At 43.3% G+C, this 15,001-nt stretch overlaps 1 long non-coding RNA gene across 2 annotated transcripts in view; it reads left to right on the forward strand.

The window, feature by feature from the left end:
• The first annotated feature begins 2,977 nt into the window (after positions 1 to 2,977).
• The window catches only part of LOC147026137 (uncharacterized), a 77,080-nt gene continuing 65,056 nt past the window's right edge, over positions 2,978 to 15,001 (forward strand). For both annotated transcript variants that reach the window (XR_015057905.1, XR_015057904.1), the window contains exons 1-2: positions 2,978 to 3,256; positions 9,413 to 9,552. This is a non-coding gene — a long non-coding RNA (uncharacterized LOC147026137). The remainder of the gene's footprint in view (positions 3,257 to 9,412; positions 9,553 to 15,001) is intronic.

Below are 15,001 nucleotides of genomic sequence, written 5' to 3' on the forward strand. Positions count from 1 at the left end.
ATGATCGGAAATCAAGCCATTGGAGAAGAGGAAGGACTTAATGTCTGAAGTGATAATGTATTCCACAAGCTTGCTGATCAGGAGAAGGCTGATTGGTCTGTAGTTGCAGGGATCTATTTTTGTACCTTTTTTAGGCAGGGCATTATGTGTGCTGATTTCCAAGCAGATAGCAGATGACCTTGAGCAAATGAGAGGGTCAATAGAACAGAGAGAGGGTGAGCAAGAGCAGAGTCGCAGGTTTTTAGGACACATGGGCTGATGCCGTCTGGACCGGTTGCAGTATCTGAGTCGAGGTTTGACAGCAAACTCTCCACTTTGTCAGAAGAAAAGGACACAGAGTCCCGGGACAGTTGGGTGCGACTGGGTAAGGTGGGTATAGAAAGCGATGGGTTTCAGACACAAGAGTTACATGCAAACACCGAGTTTAGGCATTCAGCCTTTTCACATGCGGTATCAGCAGTGCGGCCATTTGAGGTAAGGGAGGGGATGGAGGGGGAACATACACCAGAAACAGATTTGATTTGACACCACCAGGATTTGGAGGAGGGAGAGAGGTTTAAGAGTTCAGACTTGAGATTACAAAGATGCTGTTTTCTGGCTCTCCTGAGGGTAGACACACACTTATTCCGAGCTTTATGGAAAGAACTGAAATTACTCTCAGTTGGGTTTCCTTTCCATGAGGTGAGGGCAAGTTGTTTCAGGACAACAGCCTTACCACAAGCTTCACTATACCATGGGCAGGAGGAAGCGTAGGACAACTGAAGACGAGATGGAATAAATATGTGCATAAGAGAGAGCAAGTTTCTCTGAAAGAATTCCCAGGATGAGTTGATGTCGGAGGAAATAGAGATGGGAGACCAGTCTAGAAGTTTGATGGCTGCTTGAAGTCCTTGCCAGTCGGCCTGAGTGAAATGCCAGACTCGACGGCACTGAGGTGGTTCTCTAATAATAGCCAGAGAGATGTCTACTTTGACAAGCATGTGGTTAGAAGAACCGATTGGAGCAGAGGAAGAACAGCAGATATTTTCAGGGAAATTGTTCAAAATCAGATCCAGAAGAGATGGAGTACTATTGGTTTGAGATCCAGGTCGGGAAGTTGACCAATTGAGTCAATCCCAATGAATCACAGAGTCTTTTGCTGAAGTGACGTGGCAGGTGAGAGAGGTACCCACACCCAGCCAACTGGCATGATGACAATTGAAGTCACCACATATGAGGACAAGGGAGTTGAGGATGAGAGGATAGAAGTTGATCCATGTTTTTGGAGAGCGAGATGTATATAGAGTCATCAATGTTTGCTGGATGGTACAACACACAAATAAGCATGAGGTAGGAGTGGAGGGGAAGCTGTAGCTGGAGGTATTCCTGGGGGTGTGGGGGAGTGAGGGCAGTATGTGGTGAGTGAAGTATACAGTCTTTGATGAAGAGAGCAACTCCTCCACCAGGACGAGGCTCAGGTCTCAGGAGGAAGTAATCAGGGAGAGATACTAGAGAGTCAGACACATCTTGAAGGAGAAAAGTTTCTTTTAAGCAGATTATATCTGATTTGTCAGTGGCAACCTACATGGAGAGATCCGTCAGGTTTGAGCAAAGGCCCCGGATATTTTAGGTCCACACTTTTAAAGAAGAGGGAGGGGAGAAGGTTTTGGGTGCAAGGGCGGGGAGGGGGAGGGTTGGAAGAGGGAGGAGTGGGGGGGGAGGTAAGGAGAGTTATTGAAAGAGTGTGGGGGGTTGCAGAAGAGCTTGGGGAGAGGGCCTGATGCGGACGAGAAAAGGCTCGGTGGTGATGGGTTGAGAAACAGTGGGGAGTAATAAGAGATTGGGCAGAGGGCAGTTGAAGATTGGAGCTGGTGGAGTGATGAGGTGAAAGAGAGGAGAGGGAAGGAGGCACCTTTGTGGATGTGAGGGTGGGGAAACTTTGGGAAGGGGGAGTGAGGGGGAAGATTGGAGGGAGAAGGGTGAGAGGGGAGAGTTGAGGGAGAAGGGTGAGGGGGAGTTTTTGAGAAGGCGAGAGGGAAGCTTGGAGGGGGAAGAGTGTGAAGGTTGGTTTGAGAGGGATAGGAGACGATGAAAGCAGGCATGGCCAAGGTGCAAGAGGGCGACAGGAGAGGTGGGGAGAGGGGAAGAATGAGACTTGGTAGAGGTACGTGAAGAAGAATGGAGCAGGCAGGAGGAGGTACAAGATTTGAGGGGTTGGGAAGAGGAGGAGGTGTGCTGAGAGGAAGCAAGAAGCATGTTTGTGGTGATGAGTGAACTGATTGAGAGAGTGAGATATATGTTAGGTTAGAATGGAGCCCACAAATGTGAGAACACCACACACTTTGGGACAACAGAGGAGGAGCTGATACTGAAACAGAAGACAGAGAAGAGGTGCCAAGAGCAGAGGTAGGATGAGGGGAAAGATAAGGAGAGAGGATATCGGGTGAGGTGTTCGGAGGAGGTAGATTTGAGGAGGTAGGGGTAAATTGGTACTGAAATTGGAAAAAAAAGGATGATTGATGGAACATGAACATGCATTGCAAGTGGGATTTTAAAATTTTTAAGCAAGAGGGATGAATTAAAGGAGAATTAAGAGAATGGAGAAAAGAAACGTTGTAACCGTGGGACGTTTTAGACGCGGGATGAAGAGAAGGTAGAATTGAAAAAAATCCTTTTGCAGAAGAAGATGAAGAGTAGTGAATTATTATACAATACCGAGAACCACACATGTGAAAGAGGAAGCTGTAACATTTTAAGATACCTTTTTGTTTATTTTATTTTATTTTATTTTATTTTATTTTATTTTATTTTATTTTATTTTATTTTATTTTATTTTAATTTAATTTAATTTAATTTAATTATTATTATTATTATTATTATTATTAATATTATTATTATTATTTTTTTTTTTTTTAATTCTTTGATAAAGATTATGTAAGATTAGGAAAAGGAAAGGTTAAAGAAAATCGTGAAGGTGTTGGTGAAGTTGGATCGACAAATGCAGAAGGAAGCTGATAGTTCGACTAAATTAGAGGAAGAAGAAGAGGGGGTAAAAACGTGGTGACAGGAGGTGCAACGTGGGAGTTTAAAAGAATTCTTTTTTCTTTCGATTAGGTGAGAATCCGTAAAGAAATGGTTGAAGAAAAAACGGTGAAGGTGCATGGTGAATGTAGGTTGGCAAAAGTAGTACTAGTACATGGAGATCGGCAGAAGAAGGAGGAAGAAGAGTGGGTGCAGGAAGTCACATGGTCGCGTGGGTCACAACGTGCCGTAAAAGGTAATTTTTTTTTGTTTTTAAAAATATATATTTTGAGACATGAAACAGAAGGTTTAGTTGAGAGGGATAGAAGGAGGGTGGAGGGAAAAGTTGAGAAAATAAAAACTGATGGTAATAAAGAGGAAATATAATCAATCGACGCAATTGCACACACAAATGGGAAGAAGGGGGAAGGCCTCAAGGAAACCCGCTATGAAGATGCAACGAAAACTCCACAATTAGCACAAGTTTTAACACAACACCGAACTCGGAACACACAGTAAACAGAGCGAACAAAATGACGGTAAAAACGAGACGAAAACAACCGGAAAACTTGTCTGAGAAAGTCGGCAGAGACCCTGAAGAAAAGCCTCCATGGTTGCTCAAGAACCGGAACCGGACTTTCCCTTAATATCACCTCTCACTACCTTCCGTACCTCTCACCTCTCACTACCTTCCCTTCCTCTCACTACCTTCCCTTCCTCTCACCTCTCACTACCTTCCCTTCCTCTCACCTCTCACTACCTTCCCTTCCTCTCACCTCTCACTACCTTCCCTTCCTCTCACCTCTCACTACCTTCCCTTCCTCTCACCTCTCACTACCTTCCCTTCCTCTCTCCTCTCACTATCTTCCCTTCCTCTCACCTCACTACCTTCCCTTCCTCTCACTACCTTCCCTTCCTCTCACCTCTCACTACCTTCCCTTCCTCTCACTACCTTCCCTTCCTCTCACCTCTCACTACCTTCCCTTCCTCTCACCTCTCACTACCTTCCCTTCCTATCACTACCTTCCCTTCCTCTCACCTCTCACTACCTTCCTTTCCTCTCACCTCACTACCTTTCCTTCCTATCACTACCTTCTCTTCCTCTCACTACCTTCCCTTCCTCTCACCTCTCACTACCTTCCCTTCCTCTCACCTCTCACTACCTTCCCTTCCTATCACTACCTTCCCTTCCTCCACTGCTCCTCACTCTCCCTCCCTCCTCACCCCCCCCTCTTTAGTATTCTGGTCAGCGAAGAGATGGGTGGTATTTCCTCATAGTATAATATTTGTGAAAAAATACACAGTATAATATGTGTATGTAATATACAGTATAATGTGTGTGTATATAATATACCATATAATATGTGTATGTAATATACAGTATAATGTGTGTATATAATATACCATATAATATGTGTGTATGTAATATACAGTATAATGTGTGTATATAATATGTGTATGTAATATACAGTATAATGTGTGTGTATATAATATACCATATAATATGTGTGTATGTAATATACAGTATAATGTGTGTGTATGTAATATACAGTATAATGTGTGTGTGTGTATATAATGTGTGTATGTAATATACAGTATAATGTGTGTGTGTGTGTATATAATGTGTGTATGTAATATACAGTATAATGTGTGTGTGTGTGTGTATATAATGTGTGTATGTAATATACAGTATAATGTGTGTGTGTGTGTATATAATGTGTGTATGTAATATACAGTATAATGTGTGTGTGTGTATATAATCTTCTTCTTCCTCTTTCGGCTTGCTCCAGCTAGGGGTCGCCACAGCGGACCAACTGTCTCCATTTTGCTCTATCCTCCACATCTTCCATTGACACTCCAACCACCCGCATGTCCGCCCTCACCGCATCCATGAACCTCTTCTTTGGCCTTCCTCTTCTCCTCCTGCCTGGCGGCTCCATCTTCAACATCCTTCTCCCGATATACTCCGTTTCCCTCCTGTGCACATGTCCAAACCATCTCAATCTCGCCTCTCTCACTTTGTCTCCAAACCGTCCTACCTGCGCTGTCCCTCTAATACACTCATTTCTTATCCTGTCCATCCTCGTCACTCCCAACGAGAATCGCAGCATCTTTAACTCTGCCACCTCCAGCTCTGCTTCCTGTCTTTTTGTTAGCGCCACCGCCTCCAAACCATACAACATAGCTGGTCTCACTACCGTCTTATATACTTTCCCCTTCACTCTTGCAGCTACCCTTCTGTCACAAATCACTCCTGCAACTCTTCTCCACCCACTCCATCCTGCCTGCACTCTCTTTTTCACTTCTCTCCCACACTCTCCGTTACTTTGGACAGTTGATCCCAAGTATTTAAACCAATCCACCTTCCCCACCTCAACTCCTTGCAACTGCACCATACCACCACCCTCCCTCTCATTTACGCACATATACTCCGTCTTACTCCGACTGACTAACATTCCCCTTCTCTCCAGTGCGTACCTCCACCTCTCAAGGCTCGATTCAGCCTGCTCCCTACTCTCCCTACAGATCATGATGTCATCCGCGAACATCATGGTCCATGGAGACTCTAGTCTGATCTCGTCCGTCAACCTGTCCATCACCATTGCAAACAGGAAAGGGCTCAGAGTCGATCCTTGGTGCAATCCCACTTTAACCTTAAACCGGTCCGTCATTCCTACCGCACACCTCACCGCTGTCACACTGTCCTCATACATATCCTGCACGATCCTCACATACTTCTCCACCACTCCCGACTTCCTCATACAATGCCACAACTCATCTCTTGGCACCCTATCATAAGCTTTCTCTAAATCCACAAACACACAATGTAACTCTTTCTGGCCTTCCCTGTACTTCTCCATCAACATTCTCAAAGCAAACATCGCATCAGTGGTGCTCTTTCCTGGCATAAACCCATATTGCTGCTCACAGATCGTCACCTCTCCTCTCAACCGAGCTTCCACTACTCTTTCCCACAACTTCATGGTGTGGCTTAACAACTTTATCCCTCTGTAATTTCCACAGCTCTGCACATCACCCTTATTCTTGAAAATCGGAATCAGTACACTTAATCTCCACTCCTCCGGCATCCTCTCACTTTCCAAGACTTTATTAAACAATCTGGTTAACAACCCCACTGCCATCTCTCCTAAGCACTTCCATGCCTCCACTGGTATACCATCTGGGCCAACCGCCTTTCCACTTTTCATCTTCTTCATAGCAGTCCTCACTTCATCCTTACTGATCCACCCCACTTCCAGATTCACTATCTCCACCTCTTCCAACCTTCTCTCTCTCTCATTTTCTTCATTCATCAGCTCCTCAAAGTACTCCATCCACCTTCTCAACACACTCTCCTCGCTCGTCAGCACATTCCCATTTGCGTCCTTTATCACCCGAACCTGCAGCACATCCTTCCCAGCTCGGTCCCTCTGTCTTGCCAATCGGTATAAATCCTTTTCCCCTTCTTTTGTATCCAGCTTCTCATACAGCTCGTCATATGCCTTTTCCTTGGCCTTTGCCACCTCTCTTTTTGCTTTTCGACGCCACTCCTTGTACTCCTGCCGACTTTCTTCATCTCTCTGACTATCCCACTTCTTTTTAGCCAACCCCTTCTTCCTTATACTTTCCTGTACTTCCTCATTCCACCACCAAGTCTCCTTATCTTCCTTCCTCTGTCCAGATGTCACACCAAGTACCTTCCGCGCTATCTCCCTCACAACTTCTGCTGTCGTTGCCCAATCATCCCACCCATCTTTACCACCATCCAGCGCCTGTCTCACCTCCTCCCTAAATTTCACGCAACAGTCTTCCTCCTTCAGCTTCCACCATCTGGTCCTTGGTTCAGCCCTCACTCTCTTCCTCAACCTCACCTCGAAAGTCATCCTGCAGACCACCAATCGATGCTGTCGAGCTACACTCTCCCCTGCCACAACCTTACAGTCACTAATCTCTTTCAGGTTGCATCTCCTACTTAAGATGTAATCCACCTGTGTGCACTTTCCTCCACTCTTGTATGTCACCCTGTGTTCCTCCTTCTTCTGGAAATACGTGTTTACCACTGCCATTTCCATTCTTTTTGCAAACTCTACCACCATTTGCCCTTCCACATTTCTCTTGTTGAGACCGTACCTCCCCATCACCTCCTCATCCTCTTTATTCCCTTCCCCAACATGTCCATTGAAATCTGCTCCAATCACCACTCTTTCATCCTTGGATACACTCTCCACCACTTCATCTAACTCACTCCAGAAATCTTCTTTATATTCCATCTCACACCCCATATGTGGGGCATATGCACTGATGACATTCATCATCACCCCTTCAATTTCCAACTTCACACTCATCACTCGGTCAGACACCCTCCTCACCTCCAATACCCTCTTGACATGATCTTCCTTCAGGATTATCCCGACACCATTTCTCCTCCCATCCACACCATGGTAGAACAGTTTGAAACCACCTCCAATGCTCCTCACCTTACTCCCCATCCACTTGGTCTCTTGTACACACAGTATGTCCACCTTTCTTCTCTCCATCATATCAGCCAACTCTCGCCCTTTGCCAGTCATCGTCCCAACATTCAGAGTTCCAACTCTCACCTCCACACTTCTACCCTTCCCCCTCTCCCACTGCCTCCGGACTCGCCTTCCCCGTCTCCTCCTCCTTCGCCCAGCAGTAGCACAATTTCCACTGGTACCCTGCTGACCACCGGTACCGGTGGCGGTCGTTGGTAACCCGGGCCTCGACCGATCCGGTATGGAAATTCGTTTTGTTGTCCGCATAATGATTTGGCATAGGTTTTTACGCCGGATGCCCTTCCTGACGCAACCCTGGTCGCCTCTTACGACACACAGGGATATGGTACACCTATTCTAACCGGGGCATACACCGGGCCCAGTACAACTGGTGCTCATTTCGCCGACCTCGGAAGGATGGCAGGCTGGGTCAACCCCCTGGTGTTTTCGACTTGGTTTATATATATAGAGATATATATATATATATATATATATATATATATATATATATATATATATATATATATATACATTATATAAATACATACATATATATATATATATATATATATATACACATATACATACATATATTAATTCAGTGTCCCAACGGGGCTTGAACTCAGGACCTCTTGGGTCCCAAGCCACTGCCCTTACCACTGCGCCAACACCAGGCTTATGTGTGTGTATATAATGTGTGTATGTAATATACAGTATAATGTGTGTGTGTGTGTATATAATGTGTGTATGTAATATACAGTATAATGTGTTTGTGTGTATATAATGTGTGTATGTAATATACAGTATAATGTGTGTGTGTATATATATATATATATATATATATATATATATATATATATATATATATATATATATATATATATATATATATATATGTATGTAATATACAGTATAATGCGTGTGTGTATATAATATGTGTGTATGTAATATCCAGTAGAATGTGTGTGTATATAATATACCATATAATATGTGTGTATGTAATATACAGTCTAATGTGTGCGTATATAATATACCATATAATATGTGTGTATGTAATATACAGTCTAATGTGTGCGTATATAATACACCATATAATATGTGTATGTAATATACAGTATAATATGTGTGTATGTAATATACAGTATAATGTGTTTGTATGTAATATACAGTATAATATGTGTGTGTAATATACAGTATAATGTGTGTGTATATATATATATGTGTATGTAATATACAGTATAATGCGTGTGTGTATATATGTGTGTATGTAATATCCAGTAGAATGTGTGTGTATATAATATACCATATAATATGTGTGTATGTAATATACAGTCTAATGTGTGCGTATATAATACACCATATAATATGTGTATGTAATATACAGTATAATGTGTGTGTATGTGATATACAGTATAATGTGTGTGTATGTAATATACAGTATAATGTGTGCGTATATAATATACCATATAATATGTGTGTATGTAATATACAGTATAATGTGTGTGTATATAATATGTGTATGTAATATACAGTATAATGTGTGTGTAAATAATGTGTGTATGTCATATACAGTATAATGTGTGCGTATATAATACGTGTGTATGTAATATACAGTATTTTATGTTATGTATATTATGTGTGCATATAATATAGAGCACAATATGTCACTGATAATGAGTGTGTATACAATATACATTGTTAAATATATCACATTTAGAATGTGTGTGTAATATCAAGTGTAATATGCCACATATAATGTGTAGATATTATACAGTATAACATGTCAGGTAAAAAAGTGTGCATATAATATACAGCATAATATGTTGCGTATAATTTGTGTTTCTATAATATACAGTGCAATATGTCACATAGAATATGCGTATATATTGTTGCAGATCCGGGGATCAAGACTGCCACGAGGGGAAACACTTGGGTCCCTCACGAACGCCAGGTCCTGAAGCCGCCGGGCACAGATAGCTCCGCACATCAGCAGGCTGCGAAGCAACTATGAAGGTCGATTTGCACAGCCAATCAGGTCAGGGTTACACTACTTCGCGTGATACCTTACCTGCAGACGGCCAGCTAATCGGGGTCAGTGCCCTCAGCGTACACTCAGATTACTGCTGAACATTACAGTGAGTGTGCGCTGGCTGACAAAGCAAATTATCGGGGGACAACGTCCCACTAACCTTACTTGTAAATTGCACTGCATCGGACCAATAAAGGAAAAGATAATCAAGATGGATTGGAAACGACAACAAATAATTATTTATTACAAGCAAACAATATATGTATTTATATATGTATGTATATGTATGTATATGTATATATATGTATATGTATATATATATATATGTATATGTATGTATATGTATATATATGTATATGTATATATATATATATATGTATATATATATATATATATATATTCTTCTCGTCTTCTCCAGAAGCGCTGGTCCAATGAAGGGGAGATTTCACAACTGTATTCGGGAGATGTATGCGATATAAGTTTGTTAATTTCGAATTGATAGGTCACATGCTTTGGCCGCCATGTTGGATTTAAGAAAAATATTAAATAATTTTTTCTCTGGAATTCCTTAAGCCATCGAAGTGAAAATTTGCAAGTGCCTTCCTCCCTCAAGTCTGCATACATGGTAAAAAGTTTTACATCAGAAGTCACATGGTTTGGCGGCCATCTTGGACAGAAAAATAGAGCTTGTCCGATTTACACGAAACTTCACAAATTTGTTCGGGTCGACGATGGAAAGCAGAATTTAAATTTATGATATTATCGGTCACAAGGTTCGGCAGCCATCTTGGATTTAAAATGAATAAATTTTAAAAATCTTCTTCTCCAGAAGGGCAAGACAGATTAAGACGAAACTTCAAAAAATATATTCCCCATGAGGTCCTTTCTCAAGTTTGTTAATTTCTTCTTGATCGGTCACATGATCATCATACCTGGTGTTGGCTCAATGGTTAGGGTAGTGGCTTGGAATCCTCTGATCCTGAGTTCAAACCCCACTCCACTGTTGAATTCATACCAGGTGGGGTTGACTCTGCCTGTCATCCTTCCGAGGTCGGCAAAATGAGTGCCAGCTTGCTGGTATACTGTGTCGGAGTGGCGACCCGTCCAGGATTGTGTCCAATAGCCAAGGAGACTGCTTAGGCAGCACCAACGCTCTGCATGGAGTATGGTCCCGATGGATGGATGGTCACATGATTTGGCAGCCATCTTGAAAAAACCCTAAAACCTTCAAACATCTCCAGAAGCGCTGGTCCGATGAAGGGGAGATTTCATAACTATATTCGGGAAAGGAAGGCGATATAAGTTTGTTAATTTCGAATTGATAAGTCACATGGTTTGGCCGCTATGTTGGATTTAACAAAAATATTAAATGTTTTTTCTGGAACCGCTGAACCTAACGAATCGAAAATTTGCAATTATCATTTGCCATCGCGTGTGCACGCGTGGTAAAAATTATGACGTCACAGGTCACATGGTTTGGCGGCCATCTTGGATAGAAAAACGCACCTTTACCGATTAACACGAAACTTCACAAACATGTTCCATTACCCAATTGGAAGCAGAATATAAATTTGTGATGTCATAGGTCGCATGGTTCATCAGCCATCTTGGATTGAAAAATAACTTTAAACGTCTTTTTCTCTGAAACGGCTGAACAGATCCAGGCGAAACTCCACCACTATGACCGCCTCTCCATGACGAATAAAAAGTTCTCACCCCTTTTTGAGGTACGACACAACGTTTGGCAGCCATAGTGGATTGAAGGAAAAATATTAATTAATGTTTACTCTGAAACTACTGTATCAATAAATGTGAATCATCAGCGATGTGATGGAACAGTCATGTGGAATGAAGGTTTGAAATTTCAACGGGATCGGGCCCAGGGTTTGGCAGCCATGTTGGATTTAAGAATAATATTAAATAATGTTTTCTCTGGAACTGCCGAACCTGTCGAAACGAAAATTTGCAATTATCATCTCCCATCGTGTATGCACACGTGGTAAAAATTATGACGTCATAGGTCACATGGCTTGTCCGCCATCTTGGATTGAAGGATAAATATTAATTAATGTTTACTCTGGAACCGCTGCTTCTATATATGTGAAACTTCACATTTATAATTCAGGCGACATGCGAAACAAAAGTTTAAAATTTCAATCTGATCGGTCACGCGGTTTGGGAGCCACAATTATTTAATTATTTGAATCTGGAAGCCAGTAATAACGAAATTGAACGCTTTGTGCTGCCCGGTTCGTAACTCGTCTGTTCCGCGCCGTCTTGAAGCATGCCTGTGTTTGTATCACCATTAAATAATGTTTTCTCTGGCACCGCTTATCCTTTCAATGGGAAAATTGCGACTATGATTTAAGTCCCATGTTGTATCAAAGGTGGACGGACTGGGTACCCGGTCATTACTGCCAGCAGTTATAAAGTGGCAGTTCTAGTTATATATATATATATATATATATATATATATATATATATATATATATATATATATATATATATATATATATATATACATACATACATACATACATACATACATACATACATACATACATACATACATGGGGCGTAGTGGCGTGCACCTGCAATCCAGCTACGCGGAGGCTTGGGTTGGAGGATCGCTTGAGGACGGGCGCTCTGTGCTGGGCCGCGCTATGAGAGGGTGTAGGGCAGCCCGGAATCATGACGAAACCAAATCCTTATCCCTGTGTCTTAAGAGGTGACCAGGGTTGCGTCAGGAAGGGCATCCGGCGTAAAACCTGTGCCAAATCAGTATGCGGATCATAACGGATGATCCGCTGTGGCGAACCCTAACGGGAGCAGCCGAAAGAACAACAACATATATTATTTATATATATATATATATATATATATATATATATATATATATATATATATATACATGTATATTGTTACGTTTGAGGGGGGGGGGTATGCATTCAAAGGGTAATTAGGATGTTTAATTAGGTATGCCATGCTGTTCGAGTTTACCAGGATCTCGATGTAATAAGTAGCAATTCAGTGGTGATAAGTTGTCTAGTAAATGTTCATTTCTTCAAGGGGGGAAATGATAATTGTCACGTAATTAGATAGGGACACGGGATAGGGTAAGTGTGTCTGCGTAAACCCCTTTTTGGTATTCTCTGGAGACTGGCCGTGACGTCACAGGACAGTGCAGCGGATAGCTCCGCCCCGTGATCACGATTGGCAGAAGGCGACGGCAGTGGGCCAATAAATGGCTCGATTGGAGGTGACGAGGGCAGGAGGATAAAAAGGTTCTGTTCGGGGTCGAAAAGGAAGAGGAAGAAGATTACAACCAAAAGATCGTGTTTTTTTTGGTGGGGAGGCTGTTGCGCGGGGAGCATCCTTGTTGTTGTGCTGATTCGATCGTGTTCTTGATCGTGTCTTGGAGCCTTGCTGAGCCTCGTGCCTCACCTTGGTTGGCTCTGGGGTTCTGCTGATTAGGAGTACGGGGTCGAACGGCGGGCGGACCTGCCTCCCTCTCCTGCTCGCAACTTGGCGCCAGAACTGGTTCCCTGGCGGCTGTGAGCGGACTTGGGCCAAGACCAGGAGGTCGACAGCACCACGGTTTCTCCTGCCCCCCTGACGAGAGCAAGGCCAGCTCGTCCGACGTCGATCCAGGGACAGTTGCGTCCACACCGCGGTCCAGCCTGACCACCAGAAATAGCTACGTTGTGTGTGTGTGTGTGTGTGTGTGTGTGTGTGTGTGTGTGTGTGTGTGTGTGTGTGTGTGTGTGTGTGTGTGTGTGTGTGTGTGTGTGTGTGTGTGTGTGTGTGTGTGTGTGTGTGTGTGTGTGTGTGTGTGTGTGTGTGTGTGTGTGTGTGTGTGCTTGGCGCCTTAGAAGGTTTGAGATCTATATATTCATTGGAATTGTCTGTGTTTTTCCCCACGCCCGATCCCACACCATCCCGTCGAATCGCCCCGGATCCCTCTTCTTTCCGAGTCTTGTTATTTCTGGTTTATAGTAAAAACGAATAAACATAATCAACTCAGTGAAAAGTGACTCGTGCCACCTTCCTCGTCCCGTTTGCGGTAGAGCGATTAGAACCGCCATGTTTGGGTTATAAATAAATAAACCGCCTCCATCGTTTCGGCTCATTCTACGTTGGCGGGACTGTTCAAGTCCCGTGTATGTCACATTGGTGTCAGGGTGTTGGATGTTCGAACCCCTCTAAATTATATTTGGTATCGGGAGAATATACCAAGATTAAAATCTCGCCACGAATTGGAATATAAAATTACTACAGAAAAGCGCGCGAGCGCGGGAAAATTTTGGCGGGATTTTTCAAATTTAAATTAATTGGCGGCAAACGGAACTTCTGCACCATGGCGGATGTGCAGATGTTTGAGGAGGAAGGCCACGTGACTGGCAGCGAGTCGGGGGAAGAAGGGAGAGACGGGGGTAGGGTTGGAACCTCCCCCATTCCGAGCGTGGACCGTGCTTCATCGCCCGTAACGGAGCCGGCAGCGCCGGAAACCGGCACGATGACGATCTGGACAATGTTGGAATGTTTAATGAGTGCAATTACAGCACAGGGGGCAAAAATGACGGCACAGAGGGCACAAATGGCAGAAATGATGGCACAAATGGAAAATCAATTCGTGACACAGAGGGCAGAAATGACGGCACAGAGGGCAGAAATGACAGATCAATTGGGGGTAATGGGGGAACAGTTGGGTGCACGGATTGATTTAATGAGGGATGGATTGGGGGAAAAGATGGAGAAAATGAAAACTGAGATGCAGGAGTGTGTGGATGTTAAATTGGGAGAAATACAAAGCAAATTCGAGGATAGATTGGAGGAAACAAAGGTAGAAATTACATTGGAGGTGGGAAAATATACGAAAAAAATTGGTAGATAAAATTGATGCAACGAACATTCGGGTTGATAAAGTGGATGAAAGCCTGGAACGTCATCGTGCCTGTGTGGATGCTCGTATGCAGCTGCAAGTTGAAGAGTGGGGAGAGCTGAGGAAGCAAGGGATGAATTTGGCGGAGGAGGTAAAAGGATTGGAGGCTCGTTTGGACGAACAATATAAAATATGAGCCAAGATGAAGTCTTGGATAAAGGCCTGGTAGAGCCGTCTTTTGTAAGTAGAGTGTCCGGGTTGGTTGAGGAGCAGCTACAAACTCGCGACGGAGCCTTGGAGGAGGTTGTGCAGGCCAGAAGGTCCTGCGGGAAGAGGTGAATCGGTCCATTCAACGTTTGGAACAGGAGGCAAAATTGACCCATGAGACCCTCACCACAAAATATTTTTGGCCACAGTGGGCTCCGAAATTGGATACGCAGCCACAAGGGTGTTTGATCCCTGGGCTGGATTCGGACAAGGGAGAAACTGAGAAGCGGGCCACCGTAAAAGTGATCCCCCTGGTAAATTTCGAAGGGTCAGGGAGCGTTGAAGCTTTTCTGACGCAATTTGAGT

The sequence above is a fragment of the Eptatretus burgeri genome, chromosome 5 (genome assembly GCF_056783735.1).
Source record: "Eptatretus burgeri isolate ZD-2024b chromosome 5, Ebu_testis_v1, whole genome shotgun sequence".
NCBI lineage: Eukaryota > Metazoa > Chordata > Myxini > Myxiniformes > Myxinidae > Eptatretus > Eptatretus burgeri.